The sequence below is a fragment of the Anas platyrhynchos genome, chromosome 6, assembly GCF_047663525.1.
Source record: "Anas platyrhynchos isolate ZD024472 breed Pekin duck chromosome 6, IASCAAS_PekinDuck_T2T, whole genome shotgun sequence".
In the NCBI taxonomy this organism is placed as follows: domain Eukaryota; kingdom Metazoa; phylum Chordata; class Aves; order Anseriformes; family Anatidae; genus Anas; species Anas platyrhynchos.
The window spans coordinates 21,203,478-21,229,253 of NC_092592.1; the positions used below are offsets into that span (position 1 = coordinate 21,203,478).

The following is a 25,776-nucleotide window of genomic DNA, read 5'->3' on the forward strand; positions in this document are numbered from 1 at the left end:
GGCTCCGTGCTGCCAGCGGCTGCTGATAGAGGAAAGCAGAGCAAGGACTGCAATACAAAGAGGAACTTCTGTCCATCCTGTTACTGTCTCCCACCACAGACCCCTCATGGTCACACAGAAACCCACCCAGCAGCATATGGGACAGTTGACATGAGCACTTCATGACACTCAATTGCCTCTCTGTCTACCTGTGGCATGATGCCCACTCTGTGGGGTGCAAACAGAAGGATCCATGTGAGGCATCATGGCCCAGAGCCCTGAGTCTTGATGTCCCATCACACAGGGACAGTTTGGGGAAGATGAGTAACAGGGCTGCCTGAGGCTGAGGCACGAGCTGTTGTTTCTGGAGGAAACAACACTGCATTTGACCCAAATGAAACATCACCCCAGAAGGAAATCAGAGCCTGAGTGACGAAAGCAACAAGCAAAAGCCAAGGGCAGGCTTCTAGGTCAGGTATCCCAAGGAGGAGCAAGCAAAATTTAGTCAGGAAATGATCTACAAATCCTGGCTGAAGCTGCTTTCCTTCTGTGTGTTTATCTGCATGAACATAGCACCTCATGTCTCCATAAAAGATTAGTCATACGCAGTCACTCAAGCCTCTTTCACTTCAAATTCTTGAAGACTTGAATTTGTGGGACACCTGTGTGCAACACTAAAATGTGTTTTGTCTAGAAAAAAGATGCAAATATTTGCCTTAGGTACAGATATACCTGAGGTTCAGAGAAGTCTGGAGGAGGTGGCTGTGAAACTCCTGGTTGAACTGCCATCGACTACCAACATGTTAGTCCAAAGCAAAGACAGAAAATAGTAACATGTGCTTCCTGTAATATGCCTCCCAAACATGAAGCAGTTTTCCATCAACATTTTCCCAAGATCATCTAATTCCAGGAATTGCTTTTCACAAATCACCAAAACATCACAAGAGGCGTGATTTAGATTTAAGAAGAAAAAATAAAAGCGCAAGATCATATCCGTGTTTCGTGGGCCAAACCCAGATCTAACTGCCCCAGAGCCCCTTGGGTTGAGAGGAGGCTTGGGGAGTTTCCAGCTGTGAGCATCCTCCTGGGATGAATCCTTACAGACGCTCCAAGGCCCCTGCCCCACAGCGCGGAGTACGGCCATGCGCCAGGCAGGATGTGTTCGCTTTGTGCCGGGCTGGCAGCAGCAGGACAGCCCCGTGCCTGCCCCTGCAGCACAGCCCCGGACGTGCCAGGCTTCTGGTGCTCCGGCTGGCTTCCCCTTGCCTTTCACCCATCCCGGCTGGGAGCCAAGGCAATCGAGAGAGGCCCTAAATTGTGTCAAAGAATTTAAAAGCGGTGGGGGGAAGCTGAGGGAGGCCGGGCAGCAGTGGAGGGGCAGGCGCAGGCGGCGGAAGCCCTAATTAAAAGCGGGGCCGCGGGCGGGCAGGGCTGCCATTCAGCAGGCTGACAAAGGGAGGGTCTGTGGAGCAGAACTAGGAGGCAGTGAAAGGAGAAGGCCCCATGGCGCCCCTCGCCCGCCAGCACAGCGCCCTGGCCCACAGTGCCCGGCTGACCTGGGCCTCTCCTGCCGCCGTTCTCTGTCCCCTACGTCCCAGCCTCCTCTTGCCCCCGCACTGGGGCACAAGGGCTGGGAAGCCACAGCGTGATGTGGCTGCTGAGGGGAAGCCTGGACAGTGGTGGTGGGGAGGAGGAGAGCAGGGGCCAGCCCACCAGGTTGTCCCTCAGCTCCCCGCCACCAGACAAGCGCCTTTCCACTCCATCAGCGGCCCTGAATGCATTAATTAGCCCCTGATCTTGGTGCTGGGGAATGCCACATCGGTCATATGACAGCCATGAGTGAGTGGCCTGGCCCTACCCACAGCCCTGGGTGGGACATGGCAGAGGGAAAGCTGGGACCTGCAGGTCCCAAGGGGTGACAGGAGTGGGGCAGAGGGGGTCTGCCCAGCCCTGCTCCTTCTGGGGTCAGTGCTATGAAAGGCTGGGGGGAAAAACAAGAGACCCTGCGCTTGTTGAAGGGCAGCCTGAACATCACAATTAATTTGGGGCTCTTTCCAAAACAAAAGCTCTTTACAGCTTTCAATATGTTTTCACAATAGTGCAGAGAAAGAGCAGGGAAGTGTCATCTGGAGGGCCCTCTCCTTACCTCCTGCCTCTTTGCTTTCCCTCTGCACCACTCAGCATGTCCGGTCACCTTTTGTTTCATCCCCAGCATTGTCTCCCTCTGTTCATACTCTTTCTTGCTCCAAATTCACATTTCCCCCCCCCCCCCCCCCCCCCCCGCCACACTAGCTTTGCTTTCTAGGAACTTCCCAAGTCTTTACTGTGAGGCATCCACAGCTGAGACAGCCCCATACATGTCCAGATGGAGCATTTACCGCGGGGAAGCTCAGGGCTACAGGAGACGCAGCACGGCAGCCACGGATTAAGAAGCTACTGCTGGTGAAGGGAAGAGTCCTCTGTAGCTCTGGCCTCTTCTCTCTCATTTTGAGCAACATCAGACTCAAGTCTTAGCAGAGATCACCCTATTACAGGTCAGAAAATGGTATTACAAAAAGGGGGCAAAAGGGGACCATATCCTTCAGGTCAAACAGGAATCCCCAGGTTAAATTAGTGGGCACACCAGGGCTGCACGGTCTTCTGCATACAAAGAGCATGGCAGATCAGAGACTTTGCTTGGCTAGCAAAGGCACAGAGAGAGATACCAACAAGCTATATGAGACCTCAGGGATAGTGATGGGATCAGTGAAAGAGCAAGGGGAGAGAACCATGGACAAGGAAGGTCACACATGAACACCAGGGCAGGCTGTTGGGTCAGGACTTCCTCCCTGAAATTTTTTGCTTTGCAAACAGAAGGGCCAGAGACCTCATGTCCCTTTAGCAAGCACACACCAATCTCGTTCAGCTAGTGCATATCAGTTAAACCAGACCTTTTGTCCCTGGGGCAATATAGAAAAACCACATCACTTGATTTATCTGGCTATGTTATCAAGCTTAAGGATTTCTCAGCCCCCAGGCCCTCTGTAATGTTGCTTGCAGACCTCCCAGCAGCATAATGTCCCTTGCTGGCTCTTAGAGCACTCCAAAAACCTGGAAGGAAGTTCTGACATCCTGAAGGGGAAAGAGCAGCATGGTATGGAGAAGTAAACAGCAGGCAGCAAGCTAGTGCCATCAATTAACCATCTCCCCTTCGATTTTTCTCCTCCTCACCCCACTCCCCCATCTTCTCTACTCAGCTTCCAATGGCTTCCAGCTGGGGCCTCTTTCTCACCTGTACACCTCAGGACCCTGAACACTACTGCAAATAGCCAGGAGGCTTCCCAGGGAAACTCAACAGCCCTAGCAAGAATGTAATTGCCTTCAAAGCTAGTAGTGCCAGCATGAGAGACTGCTTTCAGTAAGAACAGCCTTTCCACTATCACACGCCTCACCCAGGTGCACAACATCTTTTTCAAAGGCCCAAGGGAGTGAAACAGCTCTGAAAGGCCTTAGGAGAAAGGAAATTGCTATCAGAGACTCCTGTTGACTCCATAGCCCACCAAGGAGGCTGCTGGCTTCTACAGGCCGTCCCCCATCTGTTGGAATAGCAGGAAGTTTTACGTTAGCAATAAAAAATAAAAAATGCTGGAGTCCAACTGGTGACTTAAGCCTGGTGCCAGGCTCCGCTGCAGAGACATCACAGCTGCTTACAGTGCCTGCTCTGAAAGAGGTACTCATTAAACACTTGCCTTGGGTTTATTTTCCCTATTTGCTAAATGCAAGCATCCACAAGAAAAATCTATAAGGGAAGGCTGCAAATCAAAAGTTTGATTTCATTAAAACAAATACAGACAGCCATCTGACTTCGAGCTTTTCTTCCTTTGTCCTCTGTTTTATATTTAGCCTTCAGGGCTTACTTTGAAAAGCTCATGGCCACATGAGCTAGAAGTGACTTTTATTATCTGATTGATAAAGCTCGGATTCTCAGATAATCACATGACTAAGAGACCAGAATCTTTGGTAAGATCCCAAGTAGTCAATACTCTCCTCAGAGTTGGCAACACCCTTTTCAAGTCAATAAATTACCTCAAGATGTAGAAAGAACTTTTTTCTAAGCTGTAAATTTTTGGTGGAGTTCTTCCCTTTCTGCCCAGCTATCAAGACACTTTCATTAACTGCAAGCATCTTTCATGCATGAGCCCTGAACAGTGACAGATCGAAGCTGAGGAGTTGGTCTGGACTCTCAAAATCCTGAACACACTTTGCTGCCAGGCTGCTCAGAGGAAAGCTCTTGCCTGCAGGATGAAGACAGTAATGCTGTGAGCAGAATTCAGAAATACTAACATCTGGAGGCTAACAACAGATCAGGTCTTCAAGAAGAGTGGGAAGCCTGTGGCCTGTAAGCTAGACAGTGCCCACAGCTTTGTGTCGTAAGGCTCAACAGCACATGGGCTTTTTACACACTAGGTGCCACTGAGCTGCACCTGAAGGTGTTTGAAAAGTTGATTTAGCAGGCTCCCCACCTTGCCCTGAAGTCTGGGAAGTCCTGTCTGGTTGCAAACCCAACCATACCAAGGGCTGGGCATACCAGGGGCTGAGTCTCCCACTGCCACCTGCTTAGGACGCCAGTGCTCCCCAGGCACTACTGATTTTCTTGCACCCCACACCAGAGTACCACCATGCAGTAGCATCCCTGGGCACCCACCGTCTCCCACCTGCAGCTGTCCCTATATCCCCCCTTCTCAGCATGGTCAGAACCAAGTCTGTTTCCTCTGGCTCCCTGGGCACCTGGGGGGAAGCTGGCCTCGTTGTGGAGCCATGCTGTGAGGCACTGACACGGATCGATCCACAAGCCGCCCCGATGTTCTCCACTTCTGATTGCTACATTTTTTGTGACAAATTGATAAACTGCATCTCCACTCAGTTAAAGATTTGATCTCGCTCTCTTAATCCGCTATCAATAAGATATTAATCGTGCACCCGACCCGTTCTGTTCCTCGTCTGCCTGCAAATCCAATAATCATTTCAGAATTCACAGCCGAGTGGGGCACTCCCTTCAAACAATTAATTTCAGGGGAGTCTCATTTATTTTCCCTGTAACCCTCTCCCCTCAAACCCTCTGCTGCTTGCCTGGCTGTCCCCTTCTCTCTCTCTCCCTCCCCCCCTTCCTTCCCCAATTTACACACTTCCTAGCTGAAACTCCTGCTCAGCACAGACAGGAGGTGGGAGTGCAACTTACACTGGGAGCCTGAGAGATCCTGCTCAACTCCCTTCCATTTGCTGCTCCACAGAGCCGATTAAACACCCCCTTACCCATCCCCCAGACATCTCTAAAGGTGAGAGCCAAATCCACCCCTTAGCTAACATCCTGTGCTTGGAGACAGTGTGAGGAAGGGAGCCACAGCCCAGTCTGCGTGGGAAGGTGGTGAATCGGTATAGAACCACCTCGCTGGGGACTGGGGCTCCAGGCATGAGCTGTGTGCACTCATCAGCCACAGCCACAAGCAGGATGCAGGGGTAAGCCTCCAGCTGCACCCCAGGCTGTTTTCCTTTTCCTGTTCCAACAGCTTCTGCACAAACATGCTGCCAGAGTGGGCAGAGAGCCCATGGACACACTGACCCAGGCACAGGGTCAGTGGCATCCCGCAGACTGAAGGGAGAGTTCCCATGGCATCGCCTTTGTGCCATGAGTGGCAGTGCCCATGCAAGCAATGGGTTTGTCCATGCCCAGAATCAAGTTGTTTCAGGGCAGCCCAGGTAAAGGCCAGTTGGGTGAAAAGTCTCTGTGTGGGCCATGAGGAAAGATGAACTGATGACAACCAAGTTTTATCCACATGTCCTTAACATCTCCTAATAGACCACACTCCTATCTGTGTGCTTCTTGATTTGACTTTAGAGCATTTATCTTCTCCCTGCTGTCTGCAGGAGAACCAGACTAGGAATCCAGGACACCAGCTGTGCTCTGAGGCAGGCTCTTATTGCACTGTCCCTTCCTTGTCCAGCCCCTGCTGGCATTGCATCTCAACGGCCAGCACATTTCAGGTGGTGCTGGTAGGTGAATGAATCTGTGCAATATTTATAGCCGTGACTTGTGTGAAGGCCAGATACATAAATTAGCACAGTTTGTGCCCAAAACTTGCTACCATAAGTGCTTGAGACCAAACGGAGGTAAAAGGTTGCAGAGAGCATGACAGAACATGCAAAGTCTTTAATTATCCATGCAACAAATACTAGGGAAAAGCCCAAATAAGTTTCTTTGACTGTCTAAGATGTGTATCTTTTGCTTCACCCTCTTCCTCATCTCCCCCCTTTACCTCAAAACCCGCAGGAGGCAGAAGCACTGTGAGCAGAGACAGGAAGGACTGGGACAGCGGAGCTGTCGCTGGCAATATCCACTGTCAGCATCGGCAGGAAGGCCGGAGGAAAGAGCGTCTCTGCTCCTGTGCTGGGACAAGAGCAGGGCTCTGACAAGCTCTTTAAGCTCCCTAGGCTCCAGAAAATGCTGCGCAAAGTGTTTTAGCAACAAAAGTCTTGAGAAGAACAAACACTCTAATCCCTTAATGAGCCTGCTGATCCCCCATCTTGGCTCTGGCTTCTCTAAAGAGCCACACGCTCCCCCCCTCCCCGGCCCCAGCCCCTCCGGAGCAGCCTGCCGCGGCCGCCTCAGAACCGATTCAAGGTGCTCTTCGGGTCCAATCCAATTACCCTGCGTCCTGCTGGGCGGCCCCACAGGCCGACGGCTCTTTCAGGGCTGAGTCTTATGGCCTGTTAATCCTCCCCTCATTAAGAGACCTTGTTCCTCCCTCCTCAGAGATGGAAAAAAAAATAAATCACCACAAAACCCACGCTGGGAAAAGTTTATATAACAGAGCCCCAAAGCAGAGCATGAATGCTGGTCCACAAGCTCTGGGGGTGTCTCTGCCTTCTACTGCCCCCAAATGCAGAGCCCCCCATGGGACCTGGCTCATGGGTGAGAAAGACAGGCAGGCAGCAAGCCCTCATGCTGTTGTTGCACCATGGCTTTATTGGCTTCCCTTTAATGGGCCTGTCATTAAGCCAAGAGGAAGCCGGGTGGGAGGGTTCCCATAAAACGAAGGCCTCACATCTAACGAATGCAGCACCCGGGGGGAAAGGACACAGAAGCAGCAGTTGTAGTTGGTCACGCAGGACTGAGCTGGCCTTCCACAGCCTGGCAAGGACAGGGTCCCTCCTCGCTGGGAGAGGAAATGTCGGAGCAGCCCCCTCTGCCATCCACCACTCTGGTCCCACACATGCGGGAGTGACCGAGGTCCCCAACCCAGAGGGTGGCTGTTAGCACCACTGGCGAGCCCTCCTCAACACTTAGCTGGAGGGATGAGCCGGAGCTCAGTCAGCTGCAACCACCTCACAGCACACATGCTATGCTGCCTTCCTTGGGGTGATGCTGCTTCTGTCTCTTTTGCTTCCTCCTGTCCTGAGGATGCAATCACAAAACACATTATTTTCCCTCCAGTTGCTCATGCTATCTAAAGTCTGACCAGCTCAGGTTTGAATCCACCAGTCCTACTGTAGCCACTGCTACAATTGCCAGTGCTTATCAGCCCATCGTTAGGGTGTAGTGGAAACCAGAACCACTCCTCTTCCACAGGAGGAGCCATGTATGTGTAAGCCAGTCACTCCCTGCAGCAGATGTCTTCAACTCACCCTGTTCTGCAGAGCACTGAGGAAATATGGTAATGCCAAGAAAATACTTAACCACCAGCATTTTCCAAAATAAATTGTAATTCTGATCGTCACTGTCTGGTAAGCTGGTTTATATCCCCAACAGCACATCAGAAAGCAGAATTTCAGTCCCAAGTCCAAGGGGATTAAAAACATTGGTGAGGACAGAGACAGTCCTGGGATGTTTATATATGTGGGTAGAAGACAATAACAAAGAGTTAGGATACCAGCAGAGAGTTCTCTCTAAAGATAAGGAGATGGAAATCAAGTAGAATGAAATTAAGGAATAAACTTCCTGGCAGCAAGATCCACTAGGAATCTTCACTATTTAAAGCTTTTGAAGATTGCACTGAGGATAAAAAGACTATAGGGAATATTTTGGTGCCAGAAGAGCCTGAGCAGATGTTGTAGCACAATAGGTAGCACAGGGCTTGGGGAACCACAGTTTTGTTCTTAGTCCTGATGGCAGCTCACAGTACAGCCTCACTGCATCCCTCCTACTGTCTATACATGGAAGTCTTTCACTACATTTTGCCCAGCTAGCCAGGAACTCACTTAGAGGTAACATAAGCATCATGACTTCTGTCCCCAGGTGAATGATGGTGAATGATAGTTCCTCGAATTCTTCTCAGAAGAGACCATGAGGTTTTCTCAAGGTTTTGTCATGGTGGGAAATTGGAGCATTGACTTACTGAGAATTTTCACAGTTGGTATCTCAATTTTTTTCTTGTAAGACAGTCAGCAGGGAGTGAACATATTTAGCTGGAAACTGCATTTTTCAGCAGAGTTTTGTTTTGATTTTGGGGGGCAGAAGGAAAGTTTTTAATTTTTTTTTCCCCTCCCTGGCAGAAAAATTCCTTACCAGTCTGTCACAGGCCCCAGGGAGGTGAACTGCATGATCTAATTGGGCATTATCTCAGTCTTCTCCAATTTCTCTCCTGTCACACAGTCTGCTTTTTGACCTATGCCAAGAGAAACAACGTTGGCATGCATCCTTTTTGGCTTTGACAGAGCCTGTTTCTGCTCAGCTCTCTTCCACAAATTCTTTCTAGTTATGCCATCTCATCCATTCACTTTGCACTTGCACATTTAACACCATAATTACAACAGACAAGATTAGAAATCAAACTCACCTTTTCCCATCTAGTGCTGTTTGTTTCTTGCTCATTGTACTTCCTTCAATAGGGCCAGTGAAACTCAGCCAGTCCAGGTCACTTTTTGTTAACAGTCAGGTTCATTTTTCATCCTTTCTTACTGAACCCGGCCATCTGCAGACAACTACTTTGCTCAAGAACTTGGTCTCTCTCTGCCCAACGTTTGTCTGCCATCAACTGATAATTCTCCTCCATCTATTGTTTGAAACTGTTTGCTAAATCAATTCTGTGAATTATTCAAACTATCCTGGTCAGCCTTGTCTGGATTTAAAGGTCACACACTCCATTTCTTTCCTTCTGGGTCTTCAGTCACTTTTAAAGTCAGGTATTGGGTGAAAATCCTGGAGTTATTGAAATAAAATTATTTTCAAATAGTTCCCACTAAATTTTACTTAAAAGTACCTTGGTCACAAATACACTGACTAGTAAACTCCTGTGCTAGAGCACTATTGGAAAACACACATCTAAGAGAGAAATACTGGGAAAATTTGTTAAAGTTTTTTTCTTGGATAGTTACATTCACGGGAAATGCTTTCTGTGTGATGATTGAAATCATTATAGGCTGAGTTCAGTAATGCTACTGCAAACGCAGACCTGGTCCTTTGACACCACGCAGAATGCTGAGAGCTCTGGACTTGATCCAGCAACATATTTAAGCACATGAGCAGCTTAAGAAATGAAGTGCATGTTTAAATATCTAGCTAGATCAAGGCCAAAACATTTGGCATCTCACAGGAGTGCTCCATAAAAATGCTTTTGATTTAAAAAAAAAAAAAAAAGTCTATTTTTCATCATCAAAAAAAAAATAGATTAGAAATTACCAACTTCCTTTTTAGATGCCATTTAACATGGTTGTCTAACTTGTTATCAAGCCTTTAACTCTTCTCTCCACGGGCAGTTTTTTAGAGGAAAGCTTCTTCTCACACATCGTCACTCAGTTACACCACAAAGCTCATTTCTTGCTGAGGTCTTAGCCCAGGAGCCCCCATGGTTCTGACCAGTCTCATCAGGTTCCTGGAATGAAGGGAAGGTGATATGGAGGACACAAATAGGAAAATACTTGTAATTTACAAGAGGTATTCTCCCAAACATTGTCTGTAGCAGAACATCAAGGGCTGGAAAAGATTTGTAGGTCAGTTGCTCATGTTTAAGCCAGACTTGCTCTCTCTCTTTGTCAAGCAATTACTTGCACTGTGGTTAGCACAGGAGACTGTGAGATAGAGATCAGAGCCCTCTGTGCTAGCTACCAGCATGAACGCAGAGTTACTGTCCCACAGGCCTTCTGCCTAAATAATGTCCCACAGCAAACACTGTAAGAGTAAAATGAGTCTCTCCATCGGGCACAGCGAACAGTTCTCATGTCTCTCTTTCCAGAAGAAGTTACTTACTACAGGACTGGGAAGATCCCTTCCTTCTCAATTGAAACAACTCCCCACGGGTTTAATGGAGTTGACATCAGGGCTACCTTCACCAGCCTAGCCCAGTACCTAGCCACTGGGGACACTGGGAGTCCATGGGGGCAGGGAGGTACACCGGTATCTCCCAGAATGGATAGATCAAGAGGAAGTCAAGTCAAGCTCGATGGCCTTTTACTGAATCCTCCCTCTCGGAGCCATAAATAGCTCTTTCTGTGGCGACCCTTCGCCTCCCACAGCCCTTCCCCACCTCCACCCCCTCCCCAGCACAGGCTGCTCCTTGCCCTCTGCAGATCATTGTCTCCCTGCTAATTGCCCTGTCTAAGAGGAACAGGTCAGCAGCTTCAGGTGAGAGCCAAAGAGAGCTGTTAATAAGTAAATGATAAAAAAGAAAAAGAAGGAAAAAAAAAAAGTTACAGAATGAGCTTGTTTCTTGCCAGGATTTGACTTGAAATTTGGCACCAGGAGAGTCCTGTTGCAAAAGGGCTAGAGCTCTTTGTCTCCCCTTGACCCAAAACTCTAACAGTAACATGGAACTCAAACCTGGGCCCCCAACTCCAAAAAGCGTGCGTGTGTGCATGCACGTGTGTGTGTTCTGTGTCTTGCCAGTTCGGAGTCAGCTTGGAGCCCTTGGAGCCACTCTGCGGGGCTGTGTCTATGTTACGAAATAAAACAAAACCTGGAAGCAATGTGCCCCCAGATCATCCATGCTGTTTAATTAACTACAGGCTCCCTGGCTTGGAAATACGTCAGTGTGAGGCAGTACCTGGCCCTGGTCTGAGGAACAGTGTGTGCCACGAGCCAGTCCCCCTAGATAGTATGGACAAAACCTCCGGCCCCACACCAGCGTGCCCCACACCCCTGGGCATTGCCACGGGCCACATCACAGGGCGTGCAACACACGTACTATTTTTGCCACAAAACACCGCTCTGGTGACTGCTGTACACTTTTCTTGCTATTTCAGTCTTTTCTGGACTGATATAAAAACTCCATGTGAGAAGTAATAACTCCGCTGCAATACCAAAGAGGATGCCTAGGGCTGGCTGGTGCGTGGTCTGTGTATGGCCAGACAGCGCTGCTTGGTCTGTGAGCTGGGGAACAACTCCTGCCTGTTACATTTGTCCATGGACTGTGGTTACCAAACACTTTTCTGACAGCTGGGCCTGGTGTGGACCCCATCATACTCTGGAGAGGATGTTTCCCAGGACATGTTGGAGAAGTGCAGGAGGATACCTCTGACACAGGGAGACCCTTGAGCAGACTCGTTCCCAGCAGCAGCCATCAGCTAGATGGCTCAAATTCCCCTTAGACCACCACCTTGGGCTCTCATCCTGCTCGTAGGAGATGCTGTGGCTCCTGTCCCTCTCTGGGGCATAGTTCCTCCTGGTCCTGCCCCATCCCAGGAGGAGGAGCTGCGGGGTGATGGCCAGACTCCTCCACTCCCACCCATGTGAGCCTAACCCTGTGGGGTCTCGTATGCCTTTGAAACCCGAGTTGTGTTGATGGATATATTTGCTGGGTGCCTCCCGTCTCTCCCAGGCTCAGCCTGCCCTGTCTGGAGGTTCTGTGAGGGAGAGGGGTCTGGAGTTTAAGAGCGTTATTGTTACCGGAGGAAGGAATTTTCGGTCCTATAAATCAGAGGCAGGCAGCAGTAGGGCCAGCATACTTGGACTGTGTGAACAAACTTCATTTCCTGGGAGACTGGCCTTCAATCACCCTCTGTCATACTCCACTGATCAGAGGTGGACATGAGAGGAGTTCATTAAGGTGGAAGAAAAATAATATAATAGGTCCTCCCCATGCATGCACTATTCCCGACCCCTGGGGGTGGCAAGACACCCCTTTGCTGTGCTGAGATCCAAAACACACACACACACAAGGAGCCACTCACCCTGAATCTGCTGGTATTCCTCTCCCTAAGCAAATTTCCTTCTAAAAATGGACACCTTGAGCATACCTCGAGGTTTTTTTTCTGGCTACTTTTCAGATGAACTCAGTTCCACCGTCTGTTGACTCGCTTTGTAATTCTTGGCTGCACTCTGCCGGAGAAGGATCGGGCCCAGCGCTCGGTGCAAAAGGAATTGACAATTTGCCGAGCAAAACAGAAAGCTCAAAGCTCTCCTTGTTGATTTTGTTTCCTGGCTTTACAAGTGGATGGATCAACTTTTTATTTTTTGATTTTTGAAGGGGTATGTCCACTCCTGTTTCTCTTCACCTTCCTGCAGCCCTATTGATTTTGAAAATGACCATAATTAGGAGAAGGGGAGAGAATGAGAATAAGTGAAAGTATAAAAATCAAATACAATGAATGGAAACAGAAAATATTTTAAGCAAAGGATATGGAAAACAATTTCCAAAGGAGACAATTGTTTAGGAAATATTTTTTATTTTCAGGAACAAATAGCGGGACAACATTCTGTATGCTCTTTCTTAAGAAAAGAGCTCTGCAGAGGCCCAACATGCTGAGCTGCTGCCTGCTATGCACTGGTGCAGAGGTGACAGCAAGCAGAACAAAAACTCTGCAGACTTCTGAGCTCAGGTGGGCTGGTGGCATCCAAGTTGTATGCTTTTTACGAAAAACACAAATAAAAAAAAAAAAAAAAAAAAAAAAAAAAAAGAGAAAACTTTTTTTGATGACTTTGAAAAGCCTTTTCTTAGCAGTTCTTATGTTGTGGTTGCAGCCAGGCAGGTGAGGGAGCAGAAGCAGAAGTTTCAGCAACTGTCACCTTTATATCCAGTGCCTTGATTCCCGTGGACATCTAGAAGCACCAAATCTACCCAGAAGGAAACAAGAGAAGGGTTTGGCATGACCTTGTCTTGAACAGACAATCCCAGAAAGCACAAGGCTGGGGAGCACACTGTGGAGCAGGAACTCCTGCTCGTGTCTGACTTCACATGGCAGCATCTCGCCTTCCTTGTGTTTGTGCACATCAGCGGTGGCGGCTACCCATGGCAGAAGGATTCCTTCAGCCTCTGGGGTCCAGGGAAAGCAGAAAGGTGGTAAGCCTGCAGTGCAATGATTCAGTGCATCCTCTCTGAAGATTGTACCAAGGAAACTCCTTTCCTTGTGATCTCTCTTGAGAGACGCGGTCACCAAGTAGTATTTAATCATCCCAGAAAATGTTGTAGGATATTCTCAGTGGGTTTTTGAGTAACTTCTGAGTTAGTAGGGACACTTACTGCATAGAAAACAGGACTGCCTTGTTACCAAAGTCTTCTCCAGAGAGCTTGATCAGACATTTCAGTGGCACTTAATGAATATTCAATGAAGGATTTTGCATGCCTCCCAGATGAAAGAGGTTGCTGGAAAACAGAACTATGGGAAGACTTTTCCACCCTTGCTGTTCATCACCAGACAGGCTCTTTGCAAACCTATCTTTTTATTTTGCAAAATCTTTCTGACCAAATTTTTACACTAATACCTAAACTGCCAGCTGTGCTGTTGTTAGTGGATGTACATCTCTGTTGGCTTCAATGCTGTTTAGCATATTAAAATAAAATTAAAGAAAATTTCACTGAGTTATTGAGAAATCCCAGAGAACAAGGATGAAGGAAATCCAAGCTTCGCTGGACTGAAAAGCAAAAGAAATAGAAAACTGAGCTACAAAGCTAAGGCAATTGCTGCAGCAGGGGCGAGGAGCGTACAATACTGGTGATGCATGGGGGTACACCAGCTGGGGTGAAGGGAATATGACTGGAGATGTCCAAGGATGCTGTCAGAAGAAAGACACTATACGAATGAGGTGTACCCTATACCCAAACATAGCTATATGCCCTAGCCCACTCCCACTACATCAGGGCTCTGTTTGGGTCATTAGTGCTTGTTTTAATTTATTTAGCCAATTTTATCGCTGGAAACACACGGTGATTTACAACCTTTCCTGAGTGCACAGATTAATAAGCCTTCTCCTCACTTCCCCTAGAGACAATTAGCACGTAGCCATGATGGGAAATGACTATGAGGAACATGCTGGCAATATGCTGAGAGAGCGAGACATCAGGCTGAATTCTGCCTACAGACAAGGTCACTTAAAAGCCACCACCCGTGCTCAAACCCCCACCTGGAGAGAAGAGCCTTCCCCATCGTGGGGCTGGGCACAAAACACAAAACAAAACAGACTGAAGATCTCTCTAGGCACATCTGGCTGCAGGACACAGAGCTTGGATGCATAGTCTAGCCAGGGAGCTGTCATCTACTGTCCAGAAAGAGCTGGAGTCCCCAGCCTCCTGCCTGTTATGTTATAGTTTTTGTGTGTGCCCACGAAGCCCCTTCTGCCTGCATAGGCTGCTCCCACTCTCTGAGAGACGAGTGGTTCTGTACCGTGTCCTGCCAGCATATGGGCTGTGTGGATGGACAAGGCAAGCACGCAGTGTGGGGCTTAAATCCCCGAACATCGAGGTAGGCGGGGGGAAGAGGAGGGTTGAAGGGGCCTTTCTGAGGGCCACCAAATCAAAATCAAAAAGAAATTTGTCTGTGTGCCTATGACACCTGGTCCACCAGCTCCTCTCGCACTGCCAGGCAGCTCCCTCTTTGTAAGCACTCTTAAACACCTGGATTTTAAAACTGGCACCAAGTATTTAAATTCACTCTTTCAAAATGTAAGGGAAGAGAGGTAGCAAGAATAGGCTGGCAGCTTCCTCACATTTCCACCTGTGTATTTTTTTTTAGCTTTCTCAAACTTTTTTTTTCTCCCCAGTTCTGAGAAGTCAAAAATACTTTTGTTCTTTAAAACAGAATAAAATCCAGATTTTGAGGGAGAAAAATTTAGAAAATATTATTCAAAATTTTAGTAAACTCTCTGTCCTTTTTTTCCCCGCATGTATTTTTAAAATTGCCCTTGACAGATACTTTCCAAAAAAAGGTGAAAACATTAACTCCCACTTTACAAGCAGGGAAACTGAGTCACATACAGCCATGTGCCCTCTGCCTTCCTGCCAGCTGCAGCTCACAGGTCATTGTGCAATGGTGTAGTCTCCTGAATAACACTACTGTGGTTGTCCTCTCCCATTCAGGTCCCAGGGACTGTGTTCTCCTGGCAGGTTGTCCATGGCTCTCCATGGAGCTTACTGCCATGGCAAGGCCCACGTGGATGTCTGCATGGACTGTTTCTGGGACTTACTTCAAGACATCCTCGAGTAAACCAACTTCTCTTCACACTGGGAGTCTGTGCATTCCTGGCAGCATCTCGTCTCAGCCTACAGCTCTTCTTTCTCATTGCTCAGACCGCCCAGGCTGCTTCCATCCCTGTTCTCCATGGATTTCCCTCTCCCTTCCTGGAGAAGCATTGAGGTCTGAGGTGGCAGCAGGATTTCAGCCTGTTTCTTGAGCAGGTGATGGGTTGGAGAGGCCGAGAGGAGCGGCTTTTGTGGTATAACCATGCTGGCTGAGTTGTCTCTCCCTCCCCTCTGAACCCAGCCCCGCTGATAGCCATTAGCGGGTGGGAGGCTGGCTCACTCCAGAGAGCCTTTGACATAAAGGGAGTTTTCACCCCACCTCTCCATCAATCAAAACTTAAACTTATTTGTGCTTATACACTACTTCTTAAGTAGAGAAAATAAAAACTGGGTTTAGGAGAGTGCAAATATTTAACAATAAAAAAAAAAAAACACATTAATTTACCCTTTTTCATTTCTACAGAAGGAACCTTAATGGAGTCACATGACTCTTATTCTAAGTGATAAACCACAGGTCATAAAGCACCACTTTATCACTCTGCACAAGCAGTATAAATAACAGCTATTACCCAACCTCACTCCATCTGATAAGCTCAGAGATTTTCTAATATACATTTCTGATTTTTTAAATAATATTCATGATCATTTCCTCTTGAGCGTTATGAGTCTCTGGCTATGTGGCCCTTGAAACCAGGGCCTGCAAGCCCTTGTACCATCTCCCTGATTTATGGCCACGTTGGTTGGGACTGACGCCCTAATGAAATCTGTGACACTGCATTAATGGGGCTGTTTGTTACCACTGGAGTTCAGCGGCTGGCCGTGGTCTCAGAGCTGTGCTCAGGAAGGCACACACAGAGTCTATAAAACCCACCCGGTGGGCAGCAAGCCTGCCCTACCTACACATGCTGGGGCACGGCTCCACGCAGAGGCTGTCCAGCGAGTGCTGAGAAAAACCCACCGAGGGTGCAAATAGCAGGTCACGGCTCCACACCACAGCTGCGTGAACACCGAGAGCAGGCGACAAGCTCGGGGTCTTCCCCAGCACCGCAGCTACACACACAGACACACGTCTCTCAAGCGTGTAATTAATACCCAGCCCCCTGTGTGCAGTCATTCAGTTGCACAAGCCACAGCGAATGTGCACCATCAGATTATCCACTAACAAGCACGTGCGTACGCAGTGTAACCGACACACATCCCTTTCACAGGCTGGAGCTCTGCAGCCTAAACAGGACATGCGGGTGAGCAGCGGTCACCCCGCGCCTCTCCTCCATCCTGCTGGGGGCTGCTTGCTCTCTGCCTCTAGACCAGAGCAACAGGACAGTGTGCAAAACGTGCCTGCGGTGCTGCTCCTGTCGGCAGAGACATCGGCATCAAATAGGCACTCGGTTCCCAAGTAAGAAATGGCAGCTAGGAGGGCAGCTCAAGTCCTCAGTTCAGAAAATCCCAGCCAGTACGCACGCAGCAAAGATCTCATGCGCCCATCGCACAATAAAACATATCTGCAAGAGGGTTATTTTAATATCAATATGCTGTATTTAGACACATTATCACGAGCTCAGTCTCAAATCTACCATGGCAAACAGAGAGACCACCAGCTGTAAGAAGGGCAGGTCGGTACTGCTCCTTGGGCTAGGTAATGGCACAGAATATTTTAACATATGTACATGCTTGAAGATCTGGACCTATCCTCAGCTGGCTGTGGCCATCCATTCCCTTTTTTGCTCTCAGCGCCCACCACCACACACCTCCTCTTGAGCATTAGTTGTTCCTGTCTGTCTTTGTTTCATTTTTCCTCTGTTAAAACAGCATAGGAAATCAAATGCAAAAATTCATGTTCATGAAATGAGGACTTCTATGCAAAAGGCAAAAAAAAAAAAAAAAACAAAAAAAAAAAGCTAGAAGTCAGTATTTGACCTGAATTCAGCCCTAGGGTAAGGTATCCTAACACTGCAACCTGTCATAGCAATGTATTACCTATTAAATAGTGCAACACAGCATTTGGCTTATTCTACCTTAGGTATATACAGAGAGGAATCTTAATTTCTGTGCGCTTCGTCTTACAACTTCTAAGGCAGGCCTAAAATTTATATTCAAAATGCATATTCATTAAACCAAATGCCTTATTCAGGAATGTTTTGGTGTGGAAAGTGGCAATATCACTGAATATATTGTTGTGCATATAAAATTCTGTGCCTTTTCTCAGGATTGCTTTCCTAGCATTTTCAATAGTCAAAATGGCTTACCAAAAAATCAGTGGCCGGACAAATTCACATCTGCTGGAATTATTAAATAATTAAAAATAATAAAGCATTCAGCTTAAAAAATGACAATTTAAAATCAGTAATATTGATATGGCTGAGTTTCATCTATCCTGAAAGGGAAACAGCTTTGACAAGACCATATTTTTAAATAAAATGAGTGTGGTATTATTCTATCAGGTCTCTTTAATTCCAGCATCATAAAAATGTGGTATATCTTTATTGATAGACTTTAGCTGGTGAATTCTCTTCTCTACGGCATATATATGTTAATGATTTTCTCAGCACTGACATACAATATGTTTAACCAGATGATTTTTCCTTTCATTCAAAGTTACTTCTCTGAGCAGTAATTTAGTGGGCACTTCTCAAATGACATCTCTGAGAAATACACACATGGTGCTTTGTTAAGAGTGTATTTTAATGATGTCTTGCTTGACCATGTTTCTTTTTTGTAGAATTGTAAATAATTCGTACTCTTCTCGTGATCTGCAGCTGGAGGGATACAAGACTGCAGAACACCGGCTATGCCATCAAACCCACTGTGTGTGCAATCACAGGTGCTTTTGCAACAGGTTTTGAGTCCAAGAGAAACCAGAAAACACTTCCTTATGTGACACACCACAGAATATTTCCCAAAATCCTGAACCAAACCAACTCGTGCTCAAAAGAGCAAACAAAACCCAAAGAAATAAAATAATAATAATAATCATAATAAATACTACTACTACTAATAATAATAATAATAATAATAAAAAAAAAAACACTCTTAAAACAGTAACAGCATATCACAGGAAAAAGGCAGAAGGTACCTGGAGCCAGAGCATCACCCACCCCCTGCTGAGAACTGCACGGGCATGGAGGTGCAGTGAGCAAACAGTCACAGCTGATCTCAGCACACAGCAAATATAACTCCAGTCAGGCAGCGGATGTGCTCTCCTTAATGATATTACTGAACAGATTACATAAATGAGTGAGAATTTATGTACAGAATTTGCATGTGTTTGCAACTGATCTGAAACTTATAAATACATTTCTGTATTTATACGCACAAGTAAATTAATATTGATTTCCAACCAGCAGCACCACCAAAATGGCATTCAAGTGCATGTTTGCAGGTGCAAAGTATTTAGCCAGAGAGCAAAGCAAGTGAATTTGCAATGAGAACAGTAAAACTATGGATGCAGCTCTGGAAAGAATGATTTGCATTGTTTGTCTGGCAGCAGAGCTGGGAGGCTGCAGAGCCGTCGGTCTCTCCTGTGCAAGGCACTGCTGAAGAGTTTGTCCCAGCACCCGCCAGCGAAACAAGTGCCTCAGCAGAGCAGCACCGGTCTAACTCCCAAGTGGGTGCTCATTCCCTGCCCCAAAGAGCTTTATTATACTGGGTGCACAGCTCAACTAAATGGGTAGGCCATTAAAGATTTACAAGCCATTGACACTAGCTAGCTCAGGGACATTGCGGCTACTGCAAGTGCCTTGCCTGCTCCTGCACTGCTTCATTTTCAGCCCCTGCACCTCATTACCTCCCTGAATAGCTGCTATCTGCACACACTCAGCACTCCTGCGCCCCCCTCGTTGCACTCCCAGCCCCACCATACCCATGCACGCCCCGAGAAGGACCTCTCCAGCTTCCCACCTGCCTCAGCCTGTATCTGCTCCTTCCCTCTTACCTGTCCCAGATCCAGCTGCTGCCTTGGGCAGAGATGCTGGGGTCCCAGCACCTTCACTCACTGAGCATCCCCAGCCCAGCAGTGAGCATTTTGGGACTGGTGAGGGCAGGGGCAGAGGAACTGTTGGGGCTGGAGCTGTGTGACTCACATCTAAACCCCTCTCCTCATCACTGGGGAATGCAACTACTTTACCAGGGCTTTGGTTTTTAACCAAGGTTTTACGATCACATCTCTCTAGATTTGCCTTTTTTTTTTTTTTTTTTTCTTTCTTTTATTTTTTTTCCCTCTCCTTGCAACTTGTCCTGATGTTTGGTGCATTTTTCTTGGGTATGCTTTGTTGTTTTAGGGTTGTTTTGTTGTTATTGTTGCTTGCAGCCACTGGAGAGTTCCCCTTCCTCTGGTTAATGGCCCATTACCCAGCTCTCACCATGCAGGGGTAGGGCCTGGGAATTGCTGAGTTCTGGAAAATCCTCATGAGCAGGGAGCGATCTGCCAACAACAAAATCCTCTCTTTTCAGAGAGGGCTCTACAAAATGGGGTGGCGAGGGGGGACAATCCCCTTGCAGGAGGGATGGCAACAGAGCCCACAGGACTGTGAGGAGAGGAGAGGGTGGGAGGGAGCCTGAGCCACTGCTGCTTCTTGAAAACACGCATTGGCTGTGGGGAAGAGGGGGGCGAGGAGACAGAGCCGGATTGTTAAAGGATTCAATGAGCTGTGCCCAATGTATTCGAAAGGTGCTTAAGACAGGCAAAGCTCCTCACCAAACACACTCTGCTGCGAAACAGCACAGTGCACACCCCTGAGCGGAGGGCAGGCACCGAGCCCACCGATTTGGGGACAGCCCCACAACCCCAAACACAACACCCCAGGAAACAGTCGATGTCCCTGTACCAGGTCAAGCACAGCACGGCCAAGGCAGCACTGCTCCAACCCACAGCACGGGCACGTAGACCCCTGACCACTAAGCTGGGCTTACTGAGCTTAAATTTATAAAAAGGGGGCAGTTTCAGTCTCAGCAGTGTCAAAATGTATCCTGATCTGCATCTGGGGACAGCTTGGGCTTGTGATCATCCACTCACCATGGCTCAGTCAGGTACCTCCCATCAGCTAGGCTGCAGAAATTACTGTTTTTGGGGGTCTTGTGGCCCAGATCCACTGCAGAGATGGCTTGGTGGCAGAGACACCCAGGTCCCTTAAATTACAAACCCGTGTGCAGGGACTGGGTTATCACACAGACCGTATTCACAGTGTGATGCCTGCACTGGTCTTGGTGGTAGCTTCTGTAAGGCCAGCTTTAGACCCCGGAGCAGTCCAGGATTCACGTGTGGCAGGGTGAGAAGGAGACCTTCCCTGACAAGATTTCGGCTCAGAGAAAGACCTGAAAAAAAGTTCAGCTGGAGGTCCTGGTGAAAAGGATGTCTGCAGGCCCACCCGCACAGTGCTCCAGTTGCTCCCAAACAGTGAATTCATGTGGCAGAAGTTCTGGGGAAAGTGAAAAAAAAAAAAACATACATGGAGACAGAAACTAGCCCCACCAACCGCTTGCACCGTTTGACATTAAAAAGTGCTGACAGCGGGGCGGGAGGAGAGGAATGGAAGAAGGGCCACTTTCATCTCATGACAGTCTCCTTCCAGCCCCAGCCACCGCGTCTCCCTCTTGGCCCCCCTCCTGGCCCCTTGCTTTCCTAGGCATTTTATTAAAAAGGGTCACAGCCTGCATTAGGGTCCCTCCCACAGCCCCGGCCAAAGGAAAACACCCGCCTGTCCCTGTGACCCCCACCTGCCCAGACCTCCGGCTCCATCACTGCTTCCTCCCCTCGAGAAGTGCCATCTCCACCCCACGGCAACCTCCACGTTTCACAGCGAAACATCAAGGCAAAGGGCTCCACGCAGGGGGAAGGTCTCCCCCCCCATTTCTTTTTCTCTTACATTAATTATCTCATTTAGTTGAAAGAAAAGTTCAAAAATGAAGCTTTCCCTTGGCAATTTATGATGCTGGCGCAGTAATTTATGGCTCAATACAACTTTATTTTGCTCGTTCTTTACACACACGCACACATACACACACACACAGATACACTTAAGGAGACACTAACCTGAATTTATCACACTAAGTACCTGCCTGCTGAAAGTAAAGAGCTAAACATAATTTACAAGGCAGGACAGGGAGGGGCTCGCATGTGGGGGGAAACATTTAGAAGAGTTAATGTTTGAAAGTCGGTCTTTGAAGGTAGGAGGCTCCTCTGGATAGAAAGAGAAAACCTAACTAATTAAAACTGATGTATCAGTTTCAGAAGAATAATGTGGTAATGAAACTGCCTGGGCAAAAACAACAGGCAGCGGGGTTAGCCACCACGGCTGAGACACCCTCCAGGGAGAAGGTCCCAATTCCAGCCTCAAACCAATGGGGTCTGCGATTTAACTTCCTGGGGCAGTAGCCAAAACCTCCGCCAAAGCGGCTGGTCCCATGTGGAATGCATGACTGGGGGCAGAAGCAAATGTGGGTCATCTGTAGGACCTGAGTCATGGCCATGGCATGCTAGCAATGTGACCCACTGCAGTTCCCATCAGAGGAGGAGGGAGGGAACTAGCTGTGGATGTGTGCTGGTCATTTCAGGAGCAGCTAGGCACAGTGGATGGTCAAAGGAGAGAATATGCTTGCCCCAAAACGCTGACCGACAGGGCAGGCAACAGCAGGGAAAGAGCAGAGGCCACTTGCTTGGGTGATTCAGTGGCTCTGTGCCATGGCTGGTACTGTGGAATGAAATGTTTGCTGGGCATCACAAATCAAGTGTAAGAGGTTTTCAAGCACACCTGTCTTGACAGTGTGTGCATATGTCAATTGGTGGGTGCCCAACTATAAATAAAGGCCCACCTTCCCCAGATCCGTGCTCTGGCTGAAGCTTTCCATGTTGCCACACTCACATCTTTCCAGGCTCTGCCACCTCCAGGAGATACAGGAAAGGGAAATCAGATGGAAACATCCTGGCTTCATCTCTGCATTTTCCCCTAGAGCCTCACCCAGCCAGCCCCCTTCTCCAAAGCTCCGTGACTTTGATGTCCAGGTGAGAGGTCCTTCCACACACTGCATCCAGGAAGATGAAGGCAATAAATACTGAACAAGAAAGCATGCTGAGACAAGAAACATGTGCAAAACATCTCAACTGCTAGCTGCTTTTCTTTTGTGCACCTGAACTTCCCAACTTCACAAGGCATCTCTATCTTCCAGCTAGGAAACTGAGCCGTCCAGTGACTCAGACCTGGGTCACGTAGCAAGCAAATGCCATTAAATTGATGTCAGCTGAGTGCTAGGTGAGCCCCCTGCAGCCAGACAATTCTTCCGCTCCGGGGGACCAGCAGTCTATTTGATGGGGCACTGACTTTAACCCCATCCCACTGTCTTTGTACAGGACCAAGTGCACAGATTCCTCTGTATCACAGACATTTGCCTTTATACACCCAAAGAACTGAAAACCACCAGGATAGGAGGTACGCATGGGTTTGGAGGAAAGAAGCAAAAGATGACCTTTTGTTAAAAAAAAAAAAAACATATAATAACAATAATAGTAAAGAATTGTTTTTAAAGTGATTAGAGAAATGCTCATTACCCAAACATAGATTCATTCAAAATGTGCCTTTCTGAAAAACAGTCAAGCTGACAGTGTCCCTTTAAAGCAATGTGGCTCTGCTTTGGGCAAAAGTACACAAGACAATAGCCTGCGCTTGTCAATCTACACAGCAAATTTCTCGAGCTCAACAACAAAACCCCCAGAAGGTGATCTGTATGTAAACATAAAACACCCGCTCAGTTTGGTAGGAAAGGTGTTATTTTTCTTACTGCTTTCTCCGTAGACATCAGCTTGTTCACAAATCTTACAGCAACCCGCAGCTGTGGCATTAAACAGGTGAGGAGAATAAGGGTTTTTCTTATTGATTTAGGGATGGTTTCATTTGTAAGCAAAAGGGCAGCTGTCAATAGACAGCGTGATCTAGGGCACCAACCTAGAGAAATCGTAAGCACGTGAGCACTCCAGAGCAAGCGGGGGACTCAGGGCTGTTGAATTGGGGCCAGCAGCCTAAACCAGGCTTTATTTCACATTGCATCATAACTCTATTGTGCGAATGAGAGGGAACAACTATTAAATAGGAGGATGGAAGGGGGGGGAGAGAAGAAAACATGTCTGTTTCTTGTCTGGTAATGTTAACAATGTATTTATTAAAACGAAACAAGACTAATCTTCATTCTTCTGTGCTTCTCAGGTAGCCCTGTCTACATTGTCTGTTTTGTTTAGGTTTCACAGTCTTCACCACAGAGGTTATCCGTATTTTGTGTCTTGCAGAAAACTGGATGCTTTTATGTCATAGCAATAATATATAAAGTGCACAAATAAAAAGGTGCAAGCAGTGATGCTGCAGAATTGTTTTTGCCTGAAAATAACAGCAAAAATCCAGCTTAAAATAGCTGTGTTTATTTTGATAATAAAATGTCTGTGCGTCCACATGCAGGTGCGTATGTATGTATTTATGTATATATGTGCATACAGTAGGGAAAGAGAGGCAAGGAGAGAATAAGCCCATCACACCGCTAAGTGTGCAGCACCTCGGCATCACACAGCACCCTGGCTGCAGCCAGAGCCCTCTGATGCTCCAAGGGAGGCAGTGGAAGCGTGCGAGATATGAGGAGTGACAGCCCATCAGGGCAGCAGGATCGGAAAGAAAACTGAAGCAGGGTGTCAGCTCCAATTGTCCTTATCCTGTTCAGGGAACAGGGCTGGGCAATGCAAAGCAGAGGCAGGAAGAAAGGAGGCCGGGACATCTGGGGACTAATCCCCCATCCCCCAGGGATGCTGCACCCATTCAGGATCCGGGGCTGACCCCTGCGTCGCTCCTGGCCCTGCTTTTTTTTTTCATCTTGCGCCCAGGGGTGACAATTTGCCCTGGCTTTCAGGGTGCTTGGAGGGGAGGGTCAGGGGGCAGGTGTGCCAGGGGAGGCTGTGGGGTGGCAAGAGGGTTGTGCTGCTTGCTGGGTCCAGGCAGCGCCGGGGCGGAGGGGAGACTGGGAGGGCAAGGCCTATAATCCCCTTGGTAAATCCACGCCTGAACTATAAAAGGATAATCCATGTGCAACCCTGGCCCCACTTATAGGATTTAGCTCTTAGTGTGGAATACTAATATTTGGCTGTTTGTTTACCCCTGTGAACTAATTTGGCAGATTCTTATGATTCTCACAGGGAGAATTTATTTCGATTTTGATATTACTCAAAGCCTTGGGTCCTGGAGTCATAGGATTATATGCAAAGCTCTGAGCAGACTTTTTTAATCCTTTTTCTTAAGAAATAACTATTTGTTGTAGATGCGGCAAAAAGCTTGAAAGCTGGCCTGCTGTTCCACAGCACAATGGCATCAGAAAAGAAGCCACTTGCTAATTCCTTTTTTTTTTTTTTTTTTTTTAACATGGTGATTTTTAAGCCAGTTTTGCAACTGTGAGAGGTGAATGGGGATCAAGCCCGTGATTTTGAAGAGCCAGCACGGCCAAGCCAGGCTCTGTTTGTAGATTCCCACTGTTTGGTGGCTCCCGGTGCCTGGCTGCCAGCTCCTAACCCAGTGGCATTGCTTGGGACAGCAGTTTCACAGGCAGATGCAGTGTCCTTCCTGCTAAAACAGTGTGCAGACTTTGGGGAGAAAGAGGCTCGGGAAGAAAAAAGTCACTTGTTAGGACCGGGAATTCAGCTTTCAATTAAAAAGTAACTTTCTAACCTTGGACAAAGCAGAGGATGGCTTGAAAATGCCGCATATGCAGCCCCTTAAAACAGAAAGCCAGTACAAGAATCCTAACTATGTTATTTTTATAATCTTGCTGGTTTGAGGGCTTGCTCTTTGATTATTAAGTGTTAAAGTTGAAAATACCAGAAAAGATGTGTTGTTTTTGTAATGTATTCATTGCAAAGTGTAAAGAAATGGAATGGAAACCACAGTTCTCTATAAATGTATTTGTGAGTGTTCCTCTCCTAGCATCCTAAAATAAAGTTTGAAAAAATAATCACAATTAGAAACAGGGCAAGTTGAGATATTTTCTAAAGATTCAACTCTCAGTTCGGGAAAACATTAAATTTTAATTCTGAGCCCAAGACCGTTTCTTCTAAGAAGATTTAAGTGCATGCCTAAAGTTGAATAACTGCAGAAGGGCTCCACCAAGTCAGGGCCTTGAAGACAAAGCTGGCAATAAAATAACAAAATTTATCACAATTAAAAAAAATTCTCCCTTAGTAAAAACTGAGGCAATTCCTAAAAAACAAACCTTCATAAATCAGGCAAACAAGACAGGCAGATGAGAATCATATCAGACAGTGGAAATGAGGCAAAAATAATTTAAATTATTTACACATTTTGAAACTTCACAGGGCTGAGAACAGAGGGTAAAAATCTTGCTGAATAAATCA

The 25,776-nt window shown here is 47.4% G+C and overlaps 1 long non-coding RNA gene across 1 annotated transcript in view; it reads right to left on the reverse strand.

Moving 5' to 3' along the window:
• The window catches only part of LOC119717399 (uncharacterized), an 86,551-nt gene that overhangs the window by 54,102 nt on the left and 6,673 nt on the right, over nt 1–25,776 (reverse strand). The window lies entirely within an intron of this gene.